The sequence below is a fragment of the Protopterus annectens genome, chromosome 3.part1, assembly GCF_019279795.1.
Source record: "Protopterus annectens isolate FY-2018-M chromosome 3.part1, PAN1.0, whole genome shotgun sequence".
Classification (NCBI taxonomy): Eukaryota; Metazoa; Chordata; order Ceratodontiformes; family Protopteridae; genus Protopterus; species Protopterus annectens.
In genome coordinates, this window is record NC_056732.1 from 1,904,556,344 (window position 1) to 1,904,579,174 (window position 22,831).

General features: G+C 39.2%; 1 protein-coding gene across 1 annotated transcript in view; it reads left to right on the forward strand.

The window, feature by feature from the left end:
- LOC122798817 overlaps positions 1-17,378 on the forward strand; it is a 3,666,270-nt gene extending 3,648,892 nt beyond the window's left edge. Inside the window, exon 24 of the mRNA XM_044067940.1 lies at positions 14,023-17,378. The gene's annotated coding sequence lies outside the window, so the exon portion shown is untranslated. The remainder of the gene's footprint in view (positions 1-14,022) is intronic.
- Positions 17,379-22,831: the final 5,453 nt, after the last annotated feature.

Here is a 22,831-nt window from a genome sequence, read left to right on the forward strand (position 1 = left end):
GCAGCCGTAGTATCCAGTAAAACTTATCTAGCTCAGTATTATGTACAGTATTACAGCCACGTAAACTACAGAATTTAAAGTTATGTTTATTTATTTTATTTATTTTACATTTGTTTACTGGGAAAGTCCAACTGGACTCTGGTCCTTTCAGAGAAGGACCAGAGAGAAAAACTCCACATAAATTAGACTGAACTTTACAGTGATAGAACAACTTTAATTATACAGTAAGACAAATATTTTCTTTAGATACAGAGAAATAAGACAAATTATCACACTGTAAAGTAAGACAAAATATTACAATATAATATTTTAGTTCAACATTTTACAGTGACCATGGTTTACAGTGCAGGATATACAGAGAACAGAAAATAATGTTATGTGTAAAAAGGAAAGCAATTTATCTTAGACAGGATTATGATGTCCAATACCACTAACAACTTTATGTTTATACAGGGCATTAGTCAGTACCTGTCTTTTCAAAAAAAAAAAAAATAATAAGTTTGAAGAAACAAGTTCTGGATGGTCATGGTTCAGTCCATTCTTCCGTTTCTGGAAAAGGACAATTGGATGAGCTTGATAGACCTTCAGGATGCATATTATTACATAAAGATGAACAGGTACGTAATGTTTCTGGCTGGGAGCCAGTCATTATCAGTTCACAATACTGCCCTTGGGTCTCACCCAGAGTGTTTACCAAGTGCAAAGCAGTAGTAGTGGCTCATTTGAGACTGCATGGATTCCATCCTGACCAGGCATCAACTATTGAAGGAAAGAGAAAACGTTATCCATATGTGTTTCCATCTGGGGATAACCATAAACTACAAGAAATCTCATCTATAGCCTACTCAAAGTTTAGAGTTTATAGGAGCATTTCTTGACACAAAGAAGACAATAGGCTCCCCTCATCAAGAGTGCAAACAATCAGATTGCAAGTGACAAAAATAATCTACAGCAACTAGATCTCTGCACAGCTGGTTCGTCAGACTCTAGGATCCATGGAGGCAGCACTAACGCTAGTCCTGCTGACCAGATTTCACATGAGAATTCTGAAACAGTTGTTATCAGCACAGTCCTTCAGCAACCAATGTTGACTCAAATAAAGATCACCAATGTTTGCAAAAAGAAGATCTCAAATGGTGGATTCAGTCGGATCAAATACTGCAAGGTCTTCCATTTGTTTTCCCCCATCCCAAGGCCACAATTGTCCACAGATGCTTCGCAGCTGGGGGGGGTATATTTTCTGGGCAAAACAGTCCAAGGCTCCTGGTTCCCCACAGACCAACTTGCCTAGCAATGTCTTACAGATGAGAACAGTGGTCTTAGCATTGCAGGCTTTCCATGATGTTCTGCCCTCAGGAACAGTTGCAATTCAAACAGACAACATGTCAGTAGTCTGGTATATCAACAAACAAGGAGGAACCAGATCCTACCCCTTTTGTCGACAAGCTCTCAGGGTGTGGCAATGGGTGATCTCATCCAACCACTTTCTCATGCCAGTGCATATTCTGGGGAAGTCCAGTGTGATAGCAGACAAATTGAGCAGGTGTATTTTACTACCCAACGAATGGTTCCTCAATCAGAATGCGACAGAAAAGCTATTCTGTCAATGGGGTCAGCCTTGCTGCAATCTTTTTCTCCTCTCCCCTGAACAACAACTGCAGCAACTACTTCATCCTGATCCCCTCCAGTGGGGAGTCACCGATGGATGCTCTTCTTCACAACTGGCCCTCCAGTCTCCTTTATGCCTTTCTCCAACTCCATTAATTCCAAAATTTCTGCAGAAAGCAGCCAGGTTAAAGAGCAAAATAATCCTGATTGCACCATATTGGCCTTAACAGATTTGTTTCCCCTTGCTTTAGCCTCACTTACTTCACCAACCATGGCTTCTAGATCCAACTCCAGACCTTCTGTCTCACCCAATAGGCATGACTCACCCAAATATATCCATTCTCAGGCTGACTGCTTAGTTTCTCCATTTCCATTAATAGCCAGTCTATGTTCTCTTCTCCAGTCTGACACATACTTCTGTCTCCTCATAAACCATCTACAAGTCATTTATACCCCAGTAAATGGAAAAGATTAATTCACTGGGCACTACAAAATAACAGTGATCCCTTCTCTGCTGCTAGTCATAATATTCTGGACTTTTTAGCCCAACTTTTCACAGAAGGGTCATCGTCTTCAGCTATCAAAGTCCAATTAGCAACAATATCTAATTTTCACATTGGCTTCCAAGGTTCTTACATTGCTTCACATAAACTCTGCAAAGCCTGTTTGAGAGGAACTCTCCTTTTAAGCCCCTCTTATAAAGACCCTACTCCCCACTAGGACCTAAATTTGGTGCTGCAGGCTATTATACACCTCCTCTTTTGAACCAGCAGCTAAGTGTAATCAAAAATTCCTTTCTTGGAAGACTATTTTCTTGGTAGCCATAACTTCAGCAAGAAGAATTTCAGAAATTCAAGACTTGTCTTCCAAACCACCAGATTTGATTTTTCACAAAGACAGAGTATCTCTCCATACTAATCCCGCATTTTCACCAAAAGTGGTATCACAGTCAAATATTTATCAGTCCATCAATTTACCAGTATTTTTTCCAAAATGTGAGAACAAAGGTGAATAATTTTTACATTTATTAGATGTTAGCAGACAATTATGGTTTTAGCTTCATAGAACCAGAGATATCAGGGGGTGGCCATGGTGGTGCAGCGGTTAGCATTGCCACCTCACAGCAAGAGGTTCTCCGGTTTGATCCTCAGCTGGGGTGCATTCTGTGCGGAGTCTGCATGTCCTCCCTGTGGTTGCATGGGTTTCCTCCGGGTGCTCCGGTTTCTTCCCACATCCCAAAGACATGCTGTAGGTGGATTGGATACTCTAAATTGGCCCTTCGTGTGAGTGTGTGCATGTGTGTGCCTTCTGTGGAAGGTTGGGCACTGGGCTGGCAACAACACCGTAAAACTCCACTGCCAATCATGAGCAGACAGGTGATCTGATGTGGCAACCCCTAACCGGGAAAAGCCGAAAGAACCAGAGGTATCAGGAAGTCTGACCAATTATTTTTTCCTTCTCAGATGTTAAATTGGGTAAACTGGTCACCAAAATAACCTTGTTCAGATGGCTCACTATTTGTATTTTTTTCATTTATGATGATTTGGGATGGCCTTACCAAAACCTTCACAAGCTCATTCTAGTGGAGCAATAGTAGCTTCATCTGCCTTCCATTCTAGAGCCTCTATGGATGACATTTGTGCAGCAGCAACTTGGGCTACCACCCATACTTTTGTTACTCATTACAAATTGGATGTGGTCTCCAGGGATTGAGCATCATTCGGTTCAGTGGTGCTGAGGAACATCCTTCCTTGAGTCCACCCAGGATCTAAGGTAGCTTTGGACTCTGTCCCATAGTTTGAGGATAGAATGAAAATTGACAACACCAGATAAAGAAGTAATGTACTCACCAGAATGTTCCATCTGTGTTGTCCATTTTCATTCTTCCTCAACTCCCCACCCACCAGATCCCTACCTTTGAACTCCTAGAAGACAGCGTGTTCTTGGCACTTACCTTGTACTGAGCTCCAGATATAGTCTCTCTGGATCCTTCTTGTATTTCTTTTACTTATATTAGCAAACAAGATGTGAGGTACTCAGCGTGTGTTGTGGGTAAGGGAGAAGTTCAAGAGTTTTTTGGTTACTACGAGCTATTGTAACAGCCGAGCTGGATCCAAGGGATTGGATCTGAACCCATAGGTTGAGGAAGAATGAAAATGGGCAACACAAATAAAGCATTATGGTGACTGCATAACTTCTTTCTTCACTTTGATATCATAAAAACTAAAAATCAGTGCTTCTTTTACCTGAAAATATTGTCAGCATTTGAAAAGTTATTTTAAAAAAAATGGAATTACTGGGAATTGTGACTTGGGACTCAGAAATCAGTGTGCAAATTTTGTATTATCTCTGTGCCTAAAAGCATTGTATATCTATGGTTTATAAATGGAGTTAAAAAAATATGGGTCTATGTTGTTAGATCAAAAGCACACAACATCAATCTAACAACATCGAATCCCATAAAAGCAAAAGTGCACAATACTGAATGTGCACTTTCACAAAAGCCAGTTTTCGTAACCGGCAAAAAACAGACTAACAACCTCTAAACAGTATTTTGCAGAGGGGCAAGCCCCCCTGCACCCCCCATGTGGGGGGCTGCACCACCCACCCCCCAGTTTAATATTCTAACTCCGAGATAGCACTACAATGGGGAAAAGGGAACAATCTCTCATGCCCACTGTACCGCGATCTCCACAAGAGGTTTGTTAGCTGTACATCAACAGTATATGTTGATGTACAACTAACAAAACATGCAAACAGCATGTTTTCTCCTTTTTTCAGTCTCCTTTAGCGAAAGTGAATATTCGATGTTATGCACTTTCCCTAAAGTGTGTTCGTCAATGTACGGTTCGATGAACCGTGCTTTCGACGTTCTAACAGAGACCCAAAAATATATATCTATTTCAGAACTGTAAGCATGTATTTGTAATGCCCCAGAAGATTTTAGTTATTGGACCACTGTAAGATTTATTTTTTGGTCATGTCAAAAAGTCTTACATTACTAAATTAGACCCCTGGTACAAAACGTTAGGCAAACCTTGGTTAATGGTGTTTAAAGCAAGATGATCATGAAAGATACTGTCAAATTTTAGCACTGGCAGCCTGACTTACATTTGTATTGTGGCTGCAAGTTAAGGCAATAACAGGAATCTCTTGCTCCATTTCAGGTATGAAGTTAATTGATTGGGCTCTCCTACAATCTAAAGTCAGCAAATTAGAGACAGAAGGCTTTCAGTTGTCCATGATAGTCTGTGTGTGAGCTTTGAAGGATAATAAATCATCTAGTAGCAGCCTTGAATGTATATTTAGGTGGACATTTTGTGGGTTCGTAAGAATGATACTGATTTCACTTTTGGAGGTATCCTGTATACTATTTTGGATCTGATAATTCTGATTTTGTTAGTTCCAAGACAACTCATACCACAGTGAGCTGACATCTGCTTGTTATTGGCTTTGAATGGATTTGAGTAGTAACACCTGGTCTGCATACAGTATTATGGAGGGTGAAAATAAAACAGTAAAGACGTCAATAATGACTAAGGAAGTTACAAAGCAAATGGCTGTAAGTAAGGAAATTATTCTTTTGAACTGGGATACAGGATCTGAATTGACATATGAAGTTTAAATATGTTGGCTGCCGAAAAAGTAATCACTGGAAAATTGAAATCAATGTATAAACCAACTGTATTTGAAGTACTGAATATTATAAAAGAGAAAAAGAAACTGAAAAAAATGATCTTTAGAAAAGGGAAGTATCAAATTACATATAAATATATGGAATTTGAAAGAACAATACATGCAAATTAACGTTCAGGCAGAGGAGGAGTGAGGTTTAAGGGAAGGCAGGAATTCAGCAATTTATGTAATGCTAGACTGATGGTAGTTACAAAGAAATAAAGAAAAGATCTGTGATGTAAAATGTATGTAAATGAAAAAATGTTAATATTGGCTTTCTATTCTGTTAATGTGTGTTTGTCTATACCTTAAGAAATAATTTCATAAAAGGTATTTAAAAATGTTAGATAGGTGGTAGACTTAGGATATAAGTCTGTATTCTTTAGGAGGAAGACACAGAATTACTTTGGAAAGAGATATAACTATGGGGAGCTTGAACTGAGTGGGGAATTATATCAGATTTTAGAAAGATGTCAAAATGTGTTTTAGTGACTTTATTATAATATTAGCTGTGATTCATAGAAATGAAGAATGAAGATGTTCCTGGTTACAGCTCAAATTCATCATTTCTTAAAGCTTTCTTACCTCTTTAAAGGAGATGGCCATGAATTAAATGGTATCATTAATGCAAGGTACCATTGGTTGTACTTTGAAACTCTGACTTCCTGAAAGTCGATGTTTCAAAAGAACAAAAAAAAAGAGGTTATGTACTCACCATACTGTTCCATCTGTGTTGTCTGTCTTCATTCATCATTGACAGATGGGGCTCGGCTTTTACTACAGTTCGAGCTAGCCAAAAACTCTTAAGCTTCACCTATACCCAGAATTCCTCTCTCTCAATTATCTCAGATCGAGTTTGCATAAAATATTGAAGCATATGAACTATATATATATATGTGTGTGTGTGTGTGTGTGCGTATATGTATGTGTATATATATATATATATATATATATATATATATATATATATGTATATGTATGTGTGTATATATATATATATATATATCAGAAAAGAAGGCCAGATGGAAGCCTTATCTACTAATTTTGGACAACATAATAGTTCAAATGAATAAGATCCACTCCACCAAAAATCTTTGAGGTCGGGGGATGGAGGGGGATCCAAGGATTAATGAAGATAGACAACACTGTTGTAACATTATGGTGAGTACATCACTTCTTTATCTGATGTTGTCTATCTTCATTTCATCCTTGACAGATGGGACAGAGTCCCCATTTACTTAAAAACTTGGGTGGACTCACTGAAGGATATTCCTGAGCCCCATCGAGTCAAAGAATGATCTTCCCATAGAGACCAAGTCCAGTTGTAATGAGTAATAAAGGTATGGGGGAAGCCCAAGTAGCTGCTGTGCAAGCATCATCCATAGAAGCTCTAGACTGAAAGACAGTTGAAGTGGCTATGGACCTTGCAGAATGTGCTTTGACAGGCTTAGGCAAGGTTAATGTATTCTTTTCATAAGTTAAGGTAATGCAGTCTTTCAGCCACTTAGAGAGAGTAATCTTATTAACTGCCTTGCCCAACTTTGCACTGGAAAAGAAAACAAACAGTTGACCTGATTGTGTTATGTTTTTTGTTCTATGAAGATAGAAACGTAACTGTCTATGGACATCTAGTAAATGAAGGGCATATTCTCCTTTGTTAGAATGATTTGGGAAGAAGACCGGCAAATTAATCATCTGGTTAATATTAGTCTCTGATACTACCTTGGGAAGAAAGGAGGAGTTTATTCGTAAAGACACCCTGTACTTATGAAAAACTAGGTAATGAGGTTCAGATGACAAGGTCTGAATTTCCAAACTCCTCCTGGTGGATGTAATGGCTACCAAAAGGAGTGTCTTCTGCAGAGAGTTTGAAGGGAGAAATGTATCACTGCCTGAAGTGGTTCAAGTCCGAATGAGGAACTGGAACTTTGAACAAGGGCTTTAACAGGAGTGTACCTCTTAGGAATGATTTGCAAAGTCTATGAGAAGCTAAAGAAAGTTCATCCAAACCGTTATGAAAATTAGAGATAGCAACTAATTGTAGTTTGATGGTAGAAGGAGAAGCTCCAGTGTTAAACAGAGAGGCTAAATAATCTAGAACATGTTCTATGGAAGAAGAAAAGGGATCAGTTTGTTTTTCAAGGGGCCATATGGTAAATCTCTTTCACTTACCAAAGTACAGTTTTTGAGTGGAAGGTTTGTGAGCTGATAGAAGGATGTGGCGTACTTGAGAAAAAATATTAGGAAGCTTGGCAATTAATGGAACTGGAGGACCACGTAGTCAGCTTGAGGTTCAGAATGTTTGGGTGAACAAGACCATATGGATGGGAGAGAAGATCTGGCTCTTGGTCCAGAATCCAAGGTTGTTGAATCAGATAAGGCCAAAGAAAGGGGAACCAAGTCTGTCGAGGCCAAAAGGGAGCAATGAGGATCATTGTGCTCTTCAACCTGAGTACCTTCTATAGAAATTTGAGAATTAGCAGTATCGGGGAAAGGCATATAGGAGACTGGGGGGCCAGTTGTGGAGAAGAGCATCACTGGATGACTTTCCTGGAGGGGGAATCAGGGCGAAGTAATTGCTGCATTTGTTGTTTAGGGGAGATGCGACAGATCACAGCAAGGCTGACCCCAGTGACTGGAAACAACACTTTTAGATTGAGAGACCACTCGTAAGGCTAAAGGATGCATCTACTCAGCTTTTCTGCAATCAGAATGGAACTCCCCGGAATGTGCATTGCTATTAGAAAGCAGTTGGAAGAAGTCACAAACTGTCACACTCTGAGGGCTTCTCAACAAAGGGGGTAAGATTTGATTCCTCCCTGCTTGTTGATGTACCAAACCACTGACATATTGTCTGTTTGAATTGCAAAAATGCCCTGAGGAAGAGCTGTCTGAATGGCCTGCAACACAAAAAGCACCGCTCTTATCTCCAGGACTTTGATGTGCAAGTTGGTCTGTAATGGGAGCCAAGTGCCTTGGACTGTCTTGCCCAGAAAATGATCCCCCCTCCCCATTTGGGAGGTCTCAGAGGTCACTGTGGCTGTGGGTTCTGGAAAAACAAAGGGACAACCGTGAAGAACTTGTTCGGACTGTATTCACCAAAAAAGATCCATTTTGCAACTGTTGGTGATCAGGACTTGGCCTGACAACAGGTGATGAAGGATAGATCACTGGGAGGCTAGTAGCCATTGCAGAATTCTCATATGTAACCTGGCTAGCAGCGCTAAACTTATAGAAGCTGCCATAGATCCTAGAGCTTGCAAGACTAATCATGCTGGAACCTTCTTTTCGTGGATTAACTGTTGAACCTGATCCACAATTCTTTGATGTTGTTCTGCAGGAAGAGATGCTATCGTTGTTTGTGTATTCAGTACTGCCCCTATGAATTCTAACTTTTGTGTTGGGATTAAATGTGACTTTTCTAGATTTACCGTGATCACAAGAAAGGCACAGATGTTGAGGGTGTAGTCTCTGGCTGTTATCAACTGATGCTTAGGCGAAGCAGTTATGAGCCATTTGTCCAAATATGGAAACACTCTGAATCCTTACAGTCTCAAGTGAGCTGCTACTACTGCCATGCATTTGGTGAACACCCTGGGAGCTGTGGTGAGTCCAAATGGTGGTACTGTGAATTGATAATGACTGGATCCCAGACGGAAGTGGAGGAACTTTCTGGAACGCTTGTCCATTTTTATGTGCTAATATACATCCTGAAGATATATTGAGTCAAAGAGCTACAACTGATAATTGGCGCAGGAGTGTCAACAGCAGGGGCCTATGGTTCCATGGAAACTGTCAGACCTGACGGCTTCAATTTCTTAGCTTTCAGAACTGACAGGGAAGTCGAAATACTTTTTTTCCTTAGATTTTTCGTGACATGAAGAAAATGATGGAGCTGAGATGTCTGTTTTGGCTTTATCACCAGACCTTGGAGGAGGTTAGAGGAGGAGAAGTTAATGGTGTGAAAGAAGTTGCGGTACCAAGATCTGAGGAGATCGGTACCAAATGGGGACCTGAAAGTCCTCTAGCCCACAAGATTTTATTCACCAGTCTCTCCAAGTCAAGTTCTGAGAGACTTTTGGTGGAGTGGACTGACAATGTAGAAGGAGATTTAGGCCTCTGCAAGAAAATTTTTGGTAACTCACCAGCAAAAGGATCAATTGAGGGTGAGTAGGCAGTTCTAGGTAATGTCTTAGCAGGTGAAACAGTAATAGTTTCTGGTATCAACGCCTTCGACGTCAAAGGGCTTGAACTAACAATCGGCACAGGAGTGTCAACAGCAGAGGCCTGTGATTCCATGGAATCTATCAGAACTGATGGCTTCAGTTTCTAGCTTTTGGAACTGATGGTGGTCGAAACCGAAAGACTTCTTTTCTTAGATTTTTCGTGACATGAAGAAGATGATGGAGATGAGACGTCTGTTTTGGCTTTATCACCAGATGATAAGGCTTTGCCAGAGGCTAAATGAAGAAGTCCTTTTAAAATGAACTTGTTACGCCTTTCCACCAGTGCTTGGTGGCTAAAGGCATGACAAATGCTACAGTCCTCCTCTAAATGCTGAGGTCCAAGACGATACACACATAACGAATGATAATCTGACGAGGTAATTTTATGGCCACACTTCTGGCATTTTTTGAAGCCTGATGGGACCTTACCCTTCTCAGCCATGTCAAACAAGAGAGAGAAAGAGAGAGACAAGAGTAAAACCACAGAAGAAAATTAAGGAATACAGAAAAAGGATATTATTTTTTTCTATATATTTATTTTTATGTTTATAAGAGGGAAATGACTATCAACGGCAATAGAAAAGAAATACACAAACGTATGGGGTGGGAAAAATTACAGAAAAAAAGAGAGAAAGAGAGAGAACTATCAATAATCTTCTTCTTTCAGCTGTTCCCATTAGGGGTCACCACCACGGATCATCTGTTTCCATTTCTTCTTGTCCTCTGCATCTTGCTGTTTCACACCAACCACCTGTATGTCCTCTCTCACCACATCTGTAAACCTTATCTTAGGCCTTCCTCTTTTCCTCTTACCTGACAGCTCCATCACCCTTATTCTTAAAAATCAGTACCAAAACACTTTTTCTCCACTTCTCAAGCATTGCCTCACTTTCCAAGATTTCATTAAACAATCTGATTAAAAACTTCACTGCCATCTCTCGTAAACACCTCCATGCTTCCACTGGTATGTCATCTGGGCCAACAGCCTTTCCTTTCTTCATCCTCATAGCTATCCTTACTTCCTCCTTGCTAATCCGTTGCACTTCCTGATTCAATATCCTCACATCATCCAACCTTGTCTCTCTCTCACATTTTCTTCATTCATCAGCCCCCCAAAGTACTCTTTCCGTCTGCTCAGCACACTCTCCTCGCTTGTGAGTACATTTCCTTCATTAGGTTTTATCACCGTCACCCTAGGGAACTATCAACAATGATAGCTGGGAATTACACAAATGTGTAAAGGGAAGAAAAGTATCAACAATGATAAGGAGTGCATTAAGGGAACTTCAACAGTGATAGCAGGGAATTACACAAACGTGTAAAGGGAAGAAAAGTATCAACAATGATAAGGAGTGCATTAAGGGAACTATCAACAATGATAGCAGGGAATTACACAAATGTGTAAAGGGAAGAAAAGTATCAACAATGATAAGGAGTGCATTAAGGGAACTATCAACAGTGATAGCAGGGAATTACACAAATGTGTAAAGGGAAGAAAAGTATCAACAATGATAAGGAGTGCATTAAGGGAACTATCAACAGTGATAGCAGGGAATTACACAAATGTGTAAAGGGAAGAAAAGTATCAACAATGATAAGGAGTGCATTAAGAGAACTATCAACAATGATAGCAGGGAATTACACAAATGTGTAAAGGGAAGAAAAGTATCAACAATGATAAGGAGTGCATTAAGGGAACTATCAACAATGATAGCAGGGAATTACACAAATGTGTAAAGGGAAGAAAAGTATCAACAATGATAAGGAGTGCATTAAGGGAACTATCAACAGTGATAGCAGGGAATTACACAAATGTGTAAAGGGAAGAAAAGTATCAACAATGATAAGGAGTGCATTAAGGGAACTGTCAACAGTGATAGCAGGGAATTACACAAATGTGTAAAGGGAAGAAAAGTATCAACAATGATAAGGAGTGCATTAAGGGAACTGTCAACAGTGATAGCAGGGAATTACACAAATGTGTAAAGGGAAGAAAAGTATCAACATTGATAAGGAGTGCATTAAGGGAACTATCGACAGTGATAGCAGGGAATTACACAAATGTGTAAAGGAAAGAAAAGTATCAACAATGATAAGGAGTGCATTAAGGGAACTATCAACAGTGATAGCAGGGAGTTACACAAATGTGTAAAGGGAAGAAAAGTATCAACAATGATAAGGAGTGCATTAAGGGAACTATCAACAGTGATAGCAGGGAATTACACAAATGTGTAAAGGGAAGAAAAGTATCAACAATGATAAGGAGTGCATTAAGGGAACTAAATTACACAAATGTGTAAAGGGAAGAAAAGTATCAACAATGATAAGGAGTGCATTAAGGGAACTGTCAGCAATGATAGCAGGGAATTACACAAATGTGTAAAGGAAAGAAAAGTACCAACAATGATAAGGAGTGCATTAAGGGAACTGTCAACAATGATAGCAGGGAATTACACAAATGTGTAAAGGGAAGAAAAGTATCAACAATGATAAGGATTGCATTAAGGGAACTGTCAGCAATGATAGCAGGGAATTACACAAATATGTAAAGGGAAGAAAAGTATCAACAATGATAAGGAGTGCATTAAGGGAACTGTCAACAGTGATAGCAGGGAATTACACAAAAGTGTAAAGGGAAGAAAAGTATCAACAATGATAAGGAGTGCATTAAGGGAACTATCAACGATAGCAGGGAATTACACAAATGTGTAAAGGGAAGAAAAGTATCAACAATGATAAGGAGTGCATTAAGGGAACTATCAACAGTGATAGCAGGGAATTACACAAATGTGTAAAGGGAAGAAAAGTATCAACAATGACAAGGAGTGCATTAAGGGAACTATCAACAGTGATAGCAGGGAATTACACAAATGTGTAAAGGGAAGAAAAGTATCAACAATGATAAGGAGTGCATTAAGGGAACTATCAACAATGATAGCTGGGAATTACACAAATGTGTAAAGGGAAGAAAAGTATCAACAATGATAAGGAGTGCATTAAGGGAACTATCAACAGTGATACCCGGGAATTACACAAATGTGTAAAGGGAAGAAAAGTATCAACAATGATAAGGAGTGCATTAAGGGAACTATCAACAGTGATAGCAGGGAATTACACAAATGTGTAAAGGGAAGAAAAATATCAACATTGATAAGGAGTGCATTAAGTATAATGAAAAAGATTAGCGAAAGAATTAGAAAATATTAAAGAAGACAAAAAATATTGTACCTAAACCCAAAAAAGCTTGAGAGTATTAGCTATATGTGACCGTTTCGGAATGTGGCAAATGAGATCTGAGGTAATTGAGAGAGAGGGATTCTGGGTATATGTGAAGCTTGAGAGTTTTTGGCTAGCGCAAGCTGTACTAATGGCCAAGCCAGTTCCGATATCGGAACCGAATCCCATCTGTCAAGGATAAAATAAAGATAAGATCAGATAAAATGTCTGAAAACTAAAAGAATGAAAAACTCCTTTTTCGTTTTTTGCATTAGGCCAAGCCCCCCTGAACCCCCAATGGTATATATCTATATCTATGTATATATATATATATATATATATATATATATATATATATGTGTGTGTGTGTGTATATATATATATATGTGTGTGTGTGTATATATATACATATATATAGAGAGAGAGAGAGAGATGCCAACTTGAAGAAAGGAGAAATCTCTGTAAAAATTGAATCACTACTATAGGAAGAAGTATTTGCTGTTATACCATTCATCTGTTTTGCTGCAGACTACTAGCTCTTGTGCAATTTCACATCAAGTTTGTGTAGGGAAACCATATCATTAGTACAAAGAAAATGCTTCATTTAAAAACAACAATATGGCTTACTCAGTTAGGCAGCCACATGCTGCCATCTTGTCAGCAAAAAAGTACTGTAGCTGTAGTTAGATAATGTTTTGTCAAGGAATTCTGCATCATAACATGATTCAGTAAACATAACATACGTTAAACCTTTAATTTCCCATGCTTTCAGCCAGCTGGTCTGAAAACAGCCCCTCTCCATCCTCAATTCAGATAGTTACATGTCACTGAAATTCAGGCAGACTCACACACACACACACACACACACACACACACACACACACACACACACACACACACACACACACACACACACACACACCCAAACACAGAGTCAGATATGTACTGTTGGGCGATAAGCTTCCTATACTCCATAGCTGTATGTAACATGCAAAAATTGCAGTTGCCAGGCAGAAATAGCATGATGATAAGTACAAATGCTGAAAAGATGAATCAATATTTCATACAGCACATTTTTGCACCAGCATCATTGAAAACAATATGCTGAAATGAATTATACAACTATCATAGTACACCATAGTTTAATCTTATCTGTCTTTTGTAAATAATACCATTTTCCCAGTATGCAAATCAGAATTGTCATTATGCAATCGTGGTATGTACTTCTCATTGTCTGAAAATAATCTTTGTGTATATGTAATGTTTCGAAATTAAAAACAGTTTCTTGCTCTTGCAGCCTGGAAACAGTGATTTTGGAAAACTAAATCCAAAGAATGATAATAAGGAATGAAATGCAGAACACAGAACCTGAAGTATTGTTTTCCTGCCATTTATGTACGATCATGTGAAATATTATATTTTGCTATTTAGTTGTCTACATGACAAATACAGTTACCAGTACAAATGCCTGAAAACCTTGTCATTTTAAACGGTGTACCAGAATATCTGCAGCAGGGCTTCAGACCTTCAGAATATAATTTGAAGTGAAAGAACAACTTCTGAATTTTGTGCCTTTTGCATGGTTAGAGTGCAGAATTTCTGTCATTTGTACTTGAATTCACTTGTTTGCTTTTAGTGCAGGTCTGTGCTGTAGTTTAGGTTTTATGTTTGGTGTCATTCACAGAATTTAGGAGAAATGTTAGTATGTATAAATTTCTTTTTGTTACATGAAAGTTAATTTTGTTGCAGGAGACAAACAGAATAAATATGTTGTGATGGAGAATGTTTAGTTGTTTATTAAAAGTACAGATGCTGGTCAGCCTCAGTAAAGCTAGAATTTGACATTTATTACGTTACTTTGGAATTCTGATTTGTAGGTTATGATTTATGCTTTTCTGACACTTAAAGTAAATTATATGCAACTGTAATCCTAATTGCTCTGATTATCATGCTGTTATTAATTTTTCAGTAAAAAATTTGGAATTTCAGATTTCTGAAATGTAGGTTATGGCTTGAATGGTAAAATGCTTGTGATTTTCAAGTGTTAAATATTTACTGATGATTGGAATGTGTCAAATATATGCATATTTCTGTAGTTTGGCAGCTGTAATGCCCTAAACTTTATTTTAAAAGGAAACAAGTAATGTCTATGTTTTGCAGTGAAATGGGCATAATTAAAATGTAGTGCATGGAGTACCATGATTACTGTCCAAAATTGGAAAAAGATAAACTTGTTAGGCATGTCCCTAGTGAGAGACTTGACCTTAAGAGCTTGTAGGGGTTTAAAGATCAGGACTCATGCAGTAGACTAACAGCAGACAATGCCAGACAATCAGCAATGAACAGTGACAGAAGGTAAATAGCTGTTATAACTTCACTCTGCTAACAATTATACATGGAAACTGTGACAGAAGAGACCCTCTAAGAGTTTTTAAAGCCTTTAGTTCTACAGAGTGGCAATATGTTTCTGCCTGCTGTCTGTTTGGCAGAGCTAAGCGTTTTATCATCTTTCAAAGGATTTTAAAGCTGGTAAAACACTTTGCACATCTACACTTTTTATGTAGCTGTTCGTACTTCACTACAAAAAAATATGATTAGTCACCAGTCATAACCCTTTGCTATGTGTTCTTTCTTGACATGGCTGTCAAGGTTCACCCCTTGAGTTTTGTTTTTGGGGTGAATTTCTTGATCCGCATGTTTTACCATGTAATATGGAGGATTATGATGGGGTCTCTGATCATAACTAACACGTGTTCGAGGCATTGATACCAAGAAATTCACCTCAAGAGCAAAGCTTGAGAGGTGAATCTTGGCGTCCATGTCAAGAGTACATAATTCAAGGTTATGACGAGAGACCTGATCATAATTCTCTGTAGTACTTGGAACATTATCTGCTCCATGTACTATTAATTACATGCGGAAAACAAACAAGTGTTTTGCTAGCTTTCAAAGCCATGCAACACATAGTGGGTGCTATCAGGCAACGTAACACAGTCTATTACATTTACACTCACCTTTCATTCCTCTCGTGTCCAGATTTTAGCAGAATGTCCACATTATTACTTGATATTTATGGTCTGTTCCTTATAAAATCTCTGATTTTCAGACAAACCACAGAGGACTGAGGTCACTAAATAATGACATGCATTTGAGTTTCAGAGCTGCTACCCTTCAGAAGATGCAGGTGAACATACCGTTATTTTAGCTACTTTCTAAGTTTATTAGAAGTAGAGACACCATATTCTTACAGACAGCAGGCAGAAACAAATCTTTGTTCTGCCACTATTTGCTGGTCACTACTGGCAGATTTTACTGCCTCATGCTAGACTCGACCTTAACAACTTAAACAAAGGGTGCTTAACAAATGATAAGATCAGTTCTTTCACCACTCTGGCACTTGTCTTTTTCCGACTATCGGGGAGTAGTCACTGCATTCCTTGCACTACAATTCGGTTATGATCTGTTTAATACGAGAGAATGAAATCATGTTTTTTTTATATTGTAAGTCATTAGTGTTTTGATTTAACTAAATTTACTTTGTTACATTGTAATTTTGTGTTTTATTATAAGCTACAAACATTTGAAATGATGCTTTTGAACAGCAAATAGTCTTATCAGAAGTCGTCATAATGTTTTATGTAGGTTCCATTTTATGTAATCATTTGTGGAAATTAGAGCTATTGTTTCTATCACATGTCCCTGCAGTCCTTATGTATGGGTTATAGATTGAGCATTTAGCTAGTCAGGTGGTTTTCTAGGTCTTCTGGGCAGTTGATAACACTTCATGCTCCAGCCAGTTGCTATCTAGAAGTGAGATAGATAGAAAGCTGCATAAAGTATTGCATGATGATATGTATAAGAATGAATCAATTGAAGTTAGAAAAGATTGGGAGAGCAGAATGAAAAGACAATTCATAAAGGAACAATGGGAAGAAATGTGTACAACTCCAAAGCATGCAACAAAGTCCAGAAGGTTTTGTATATTTGTATGGAAGAGTTTGCATCAGTAGTTTTACCCCAAGGAGACTTCAGTGGATTTTTTCTTTAGGTAGACTGGAAATGTGGGAATGTGTGTGTGTGTGTGTGTGTGTGTGTGTGTGTGTGTGTGTGTGTTTTTTTGGTAAGGGTGTAATGACTTGACAGATTTTAAAAATTCTGTACAGACTACTTTGACAGAAATGTTGGTGGAATAAATGGTTGCAAATTAGGAAATTATTCTTTTGAGCTGGGATACAGGGTCTGAATTGCATAGATATTATAAGGCTTTACCAAGTTTAATGTTATTGGTTGCCACAAAATATATTTGCTAGAAAATGAAAATTAAGATCTGGTCCCAACATAAAGGATGGTCTGGCTATTGTAAAGGTGATAAAAGAATTGGAGGTGTGTTCTTTAGAAAAGGGAAGGAACAAATTTCACAGACATAAATGGAATTTGTGAGAACAATTCATACAGAATATGTTTCTGTGGGAGTGAGATTTAAAGGAAGGCAGAAAGTGAGCAACTTATGTAATGTTGGAGGAATGAAAATCATTAAAAAGAAAATATAAGTGTAATCTGTTGCTATTGTTTTCTTTTTTATTAATGTATATTACAGATTAAATTGTGATGACTTAATAAACATGTTTTTTTTAAAAAAAGTGTAAGATGGAAGTATTGTGTTGTAGTTTGTCAGTAGATAATTATCAAAACAATTAATCTAATGCCAGGGACTTTCCTCAGTGGGACTGTGATTATTTTTTATTCTCTCTTCCACTCTAGGGTTATATTTTTGCACTTGGGGTGTACCTCACTCCAACATGTATCATGTCCATTCCCAGTCCTTCAGCTATCTCTCACTCCTGTCTCACCACCAATGGGAATAGTATCTTGAGTCACCTGGACATTGCTCACAATACCCTTCCTCAACTCCCGTAGGCCTCACCCTCATTCCAGCAGGGCTCAGTATCCAAAGCTGAGGAGGGAAGCTTCTCATGCCAGGGTCTATAGTTCATTAACTCAACTTCAGGTGGTTTGACAAGCTGGAGATTGCATTCTTAAGAAACATGGCCTGATGCAGAGCACTGGGCCTAATGAAGGTCTATGAAATCCTGCTAGCTGGTGCATCCTTGAGTTCTAATATTGTCAGTTGACACCCAGCCCCTGCATTGTCCTTCTCAACCATATGTATGAAACCTCTGTGGGGTGGGTCAAGTCCTCTTCCTTCTGTGGCGTGAGCAAACACAGATGTGATATATGTCTTCATATGCATATTTAACAGTGGTGCTATAGTTTTAATTTTATTTGTATTTATTTATCCTTTGCTGACTGGGTTAGTCCCACTAGGTCAGTGGCATCTTTTCAGGACAGACCTGAGGTGGTATTTATACTACTAGGGAAAATTTGGTCAGAGCATCAGGGAACTTCCCCTACTCTTTATGATAGGTACCATAGGAGCTTTTGTATCCAACTCAAGCAGATGGAGCATCAATTTAACATCTCATCCAAAGGACAACACACTCAGGAGTGAAGGGCTCCCCCAACACATGCTACACTGCACTGTTTGCAATCCAAACACTTGGAGTGGAAACAGAATTCACAGCCTTCCAGTCATCCAACACCAAAGGTGAGTGGGCAATCTGTTGCTGAGCTGACACTGCACCATAGCTGGTTCTAAATGAGAGTTACAAGTCTGAGTACCATGCGACTTCTCTGTCAGGGTGCAGTTCAGTATGTTGTTGATTATGCATCATATGTAACACCTCTTCATATCTTCATTTTGACAGTATGTACATGTAACTGTATACATATGCGCATACATATACACACACACAAAACACATATACATATGCATATACATATACATGTACATATACATCTGCTACTTGAATGATAGATACAAGTCTGTGTACAGTGTGACTTCTCTGTCAGAGTGCAGTTCAGCGTGTTGTTGATTATGCATCATATCTAACACCTCTTAATTTATTCATTTTGACAGTATGAACATGTAACTGTATACATATTCATATAGATACACACATGCACACACACACACACACACACACACACACACACACACACACACACATACATACACATACATATACATATACATACATATACATATACTACTTGTTGTCAGACTGGGTACATGATATCAAATGTAGAAGTACTTTTAGTACTAAATATATTTTTTTCCAAACAGCACTGGGTTTTAGAACTTGTGAATCAGTTTTCTTCAGTCTGTCAGGTGATTTCTTTTATTCAGTGATGCCTCTACATTATCCCATCCAGGTGCAATAGCAGCCTGACTTGTTTTCCATTATTTGCTACTAAAACCAATCGACATTATCTGTGCTTTTTACATTTTCACACAATTAACATTGAAATAGGTCACATTACAATCTTTTTGCATAAACTACAAAACTTTTTTCTCATTTTCAGTCTCAGATTTACTCTTGCATACAGTAGATTCATTTTTCCATTTCATTTACAGTAGTGCTGAACTAACAATCTACATTGCTACAGCTTTTCATTTTTGACTCAAAACGTCTTCATTTAACCACAAACATATCTGAAGCTGCAGGTACACCTTGCTTGAAAAATTGGAAAAGTGGAGTTGCATCTCACTGAGAGTGGAACCGAGAAGAAGCCAAAAATTGTCCAATGTGCAGTGGTCTTTCATGTCACAGGTGAGAGAGAAATACATGTATTTAAGACTTTCAGCTTACAAAAGAGAAAAGAGACAGGACAGCTGTACTGAGAGAAAGATTTCAGGCATTGTGGCCAAAAAAAGACTCTCTCCTATATAAGCTAGTTCATTTTTAGTAAAAAGCAAAGGGTTCGAGAGTCGGCAGAGGATTATGTGATAAAGATAGAATACAGAATGAAGATCTATTCAAAAATGTTCATAATGATGTCACACAATGATAAATAATGTGCATTATTTAGAGTGAAATGGACTGATGCTAATTAGTGACGCATAAGTACAGGCAGAGCACTGGCATACCTTAGGCAGGACCAAAGATAGAATCACATTTGTGCTAATAGCAGTAATTGTACTGCTACACAGACCATGCTGTTGTGGTCACATGACCTGAAGGGATAGTGACAAGGAGGTTGAGTGCCCTATACTATGTGCATTTACATTTGCAATGAAGCATCTTAACTACAACATGGGCAGTGACTATAGCCCACACAAGGGCACTTTGGCACACTGCCAAGGGATTTCTTTGTATAAATAAAATGGAAAGTGGAAGGTAATAAAGATAAAAATGGAGAATAGCAAGTAGAGGAACACACAGAAGGGAATTGAGTTTGGACAGGTAGAGAGGAAAGAAAGGCATACCTTTTTTGAAGATAGGTGCCTGTTTTTTTAAGCTGGGTGGAGGGGTACAGTAGTAAGGAGAAAAAACATATAGTGATGGTGACTGGGGCAAAAGTATGTAATAAAGACTGACAGGGAGAGGTGGTTACACATAAGGGTGAGGCCACAAGGGATAGAAATGGACTGACAAAGGTTAGACAAGTAATGATGGGGAGGACTGGATGACAAACGGGATGAGGAGCAATGCAAAAGAAAGATGAACACAATAATGGGTGAAACAGTGGAGTATAGAGACCCTGTCAGCCTGGCCCAGAAGCAAACTTGTCCTGATGTCAGTTACTTTGTTTGCTGACATAAAGGGCAGGTGATTCCTCCAGCCGCACATTGCTTGGGTCCAGACAGATTACTGCTTAATCAGCTGTACAAGGTGACACTCCAGGATTTCAGTGCAGGCATCCAGCCTCTGGCCTACCTCTGTCCTCACCAGCTGCACAGGGCCCATCTGCACCAGTGTCAGATGAAAAATCTTCAAACCCCCCCTCCCCAGAGGTGAGCCTACAGGCCACCATCTGGACAGTGAGCTTTCTCATTCTGCAGTCAGGCAGGCTGGAGGAATACAAGGATCCAAAGGCAGGTATAATGACAGGTACAGAACGCTTTGACTGTCACGTCATCATTGCATGCAGCATAGCTAATTTTGCAGAAAAAAAGTCAAAGGATGAGAATAAAACAGCAGTGATAAAACAGAAAATTAGGTAAAGAAAAAACAGAAATAAATATACCACATTCAGTACAGTGTACGGAACACTAGTAACAAAGCCTTCGCCACTATTCCCCACTCCAGCATAACAGATAAACTCTCTCAACTAGGCATAAATCCGTATGTTACCAGATGGGTAGCTAAGTGGATCACTGATAGAACCCACCTAATCAAAATAGGGGAAGCCACCTCGAGCACTAGACCCGTAACAAGCGGTATACCCCAGAGTTCGGTCTTGGGGCCTCTATTACTTGGGATATACTTTTCTGAGGTGCAGGCCAAAACCAGTGGGCTATGGCCACTCAAGTTTGCAGATGACTGCAAGCTGGGCACTGTCATCAATTCCCCTAGTGATATGGACATCCTCCAAGAAGGTTTCATTGAAACAAATGACTGGTGCCAGAAACATGGCCTCAAGATGAATACCAAAAATGCATCATCATCCCCTTTGGGGAGAGTGACATCCACACAAATTATCACATTAATAACAATGTCCTAAGCATGCAATCAGTCATGAGGGATTTGGGCACCCAGGTTGCTAGCAACCTGACTTTTGACTACCATGTTGCTTCCATTGTACATAAAACTTTCTACATGACCCACATCATAAGTAAGGGTATCTCATCCAGGGACAAGGAGGTCATAACATCCCTGTATTCTTCCCTGATAAGGCCCATTATTGAGTACAACACTGTGTTCAGCATGTACCTCTCAAAACACATGTAGCAGCTGGAGAGACCACAGAGGTTCCTCACTAGGAGAATCCAGGGCCTCAAAAATCTACCAAACACAGATAGGCTAAAAGCCCTATCCTTGTACTTAGTTTCATACAGACTCCTCAGAGTTGACCTCTGTCTGGCAGACAAGGCAATCTCGGACCCTGCCTTGATGGGACTGCTCCATATCCGCAAGTCAAGCTTCACTCAAGTAACCCACACACTCAGCCTCAACCTGGTCTATGACATCAATAGGACTTGTTGGCAGGACAGATTTGTGCCCCATAGACTCCCCCATCTGTGGAATAGACTCCCTCTCCACATCAAGCAGAGTACCTCTTTACCTCTTTTTAAGTGCAACTTGGATAATTGCATGGGAAACAGAAAATACATCCATGGGATCCAACCCGTGTCCCTGCTGGACAGGGCATTGGGTTCTGACTTGTCTAAACATGGGCTAAACTCTTGGTTAGGCCTATAAAGGCCTCAAGGCCAATTGCCTAGTAACTTCCTATGATCATATAAACACTATAGACTTGCTAGTGATATATCACACGTATCCTGCCATCTGGAATGACTCTCCTGTTTCCTCTGACAAGCACCCTATTTGTATGGATCTCCCAGGCTGCTGCATATCCCTAACAAGTGAAGGTAACTACAGTTGCAAGTACTAGGTCTCACACACAGTGCCCATGTATAAACAACTACTTACAAAGATAAGGAAGTTGTTTCTCCCTAACATCTTCATCCCAGTTGGCAGACAAAGTCTGCATGGCACCAGTACTAGGATCACTCAATTCATGCCAAGCTGCTGTTAGCATCTGTCTTGTAATGTGGGACCTCACAATTGAATTACTCAACAGGTGTTCCCTGCTGCTCCAAGCAGAAGCTCTGCCAAGCTCAGTCCCTGAAGTGACAGTTTCTAGTCTACAGGTCTGCATCAGGAGAAAAATGGTAGCCTGGTAGACAGGGCCAGATGTGTTCAACATCAGACATTGTGTATCTGTGATAGCATGGCAATGCTATGCAGATGTACAGGAGATCAATGCCAGTAAAAAATATCATGGCCGGGTTTCGTAGTAACTTGATGCTATTGGACAGTAGCTTGGCCATTCATACAGTAGCACGGTGCAGCTCACAGTACCATGGCCACTTTCCTTAATTGCAAGATGTGATGAAAAGTTACATGATCAGCCATCACAATAGCCATGCACTTAATCTCGGCATATGTGCCCTGCAAGCCTGGGAATGGACAGACATAAGCATCATAGCATGCACTAGGGCTGGTATCGAATCATATTACAGCTGAGATTCAGAAACAACT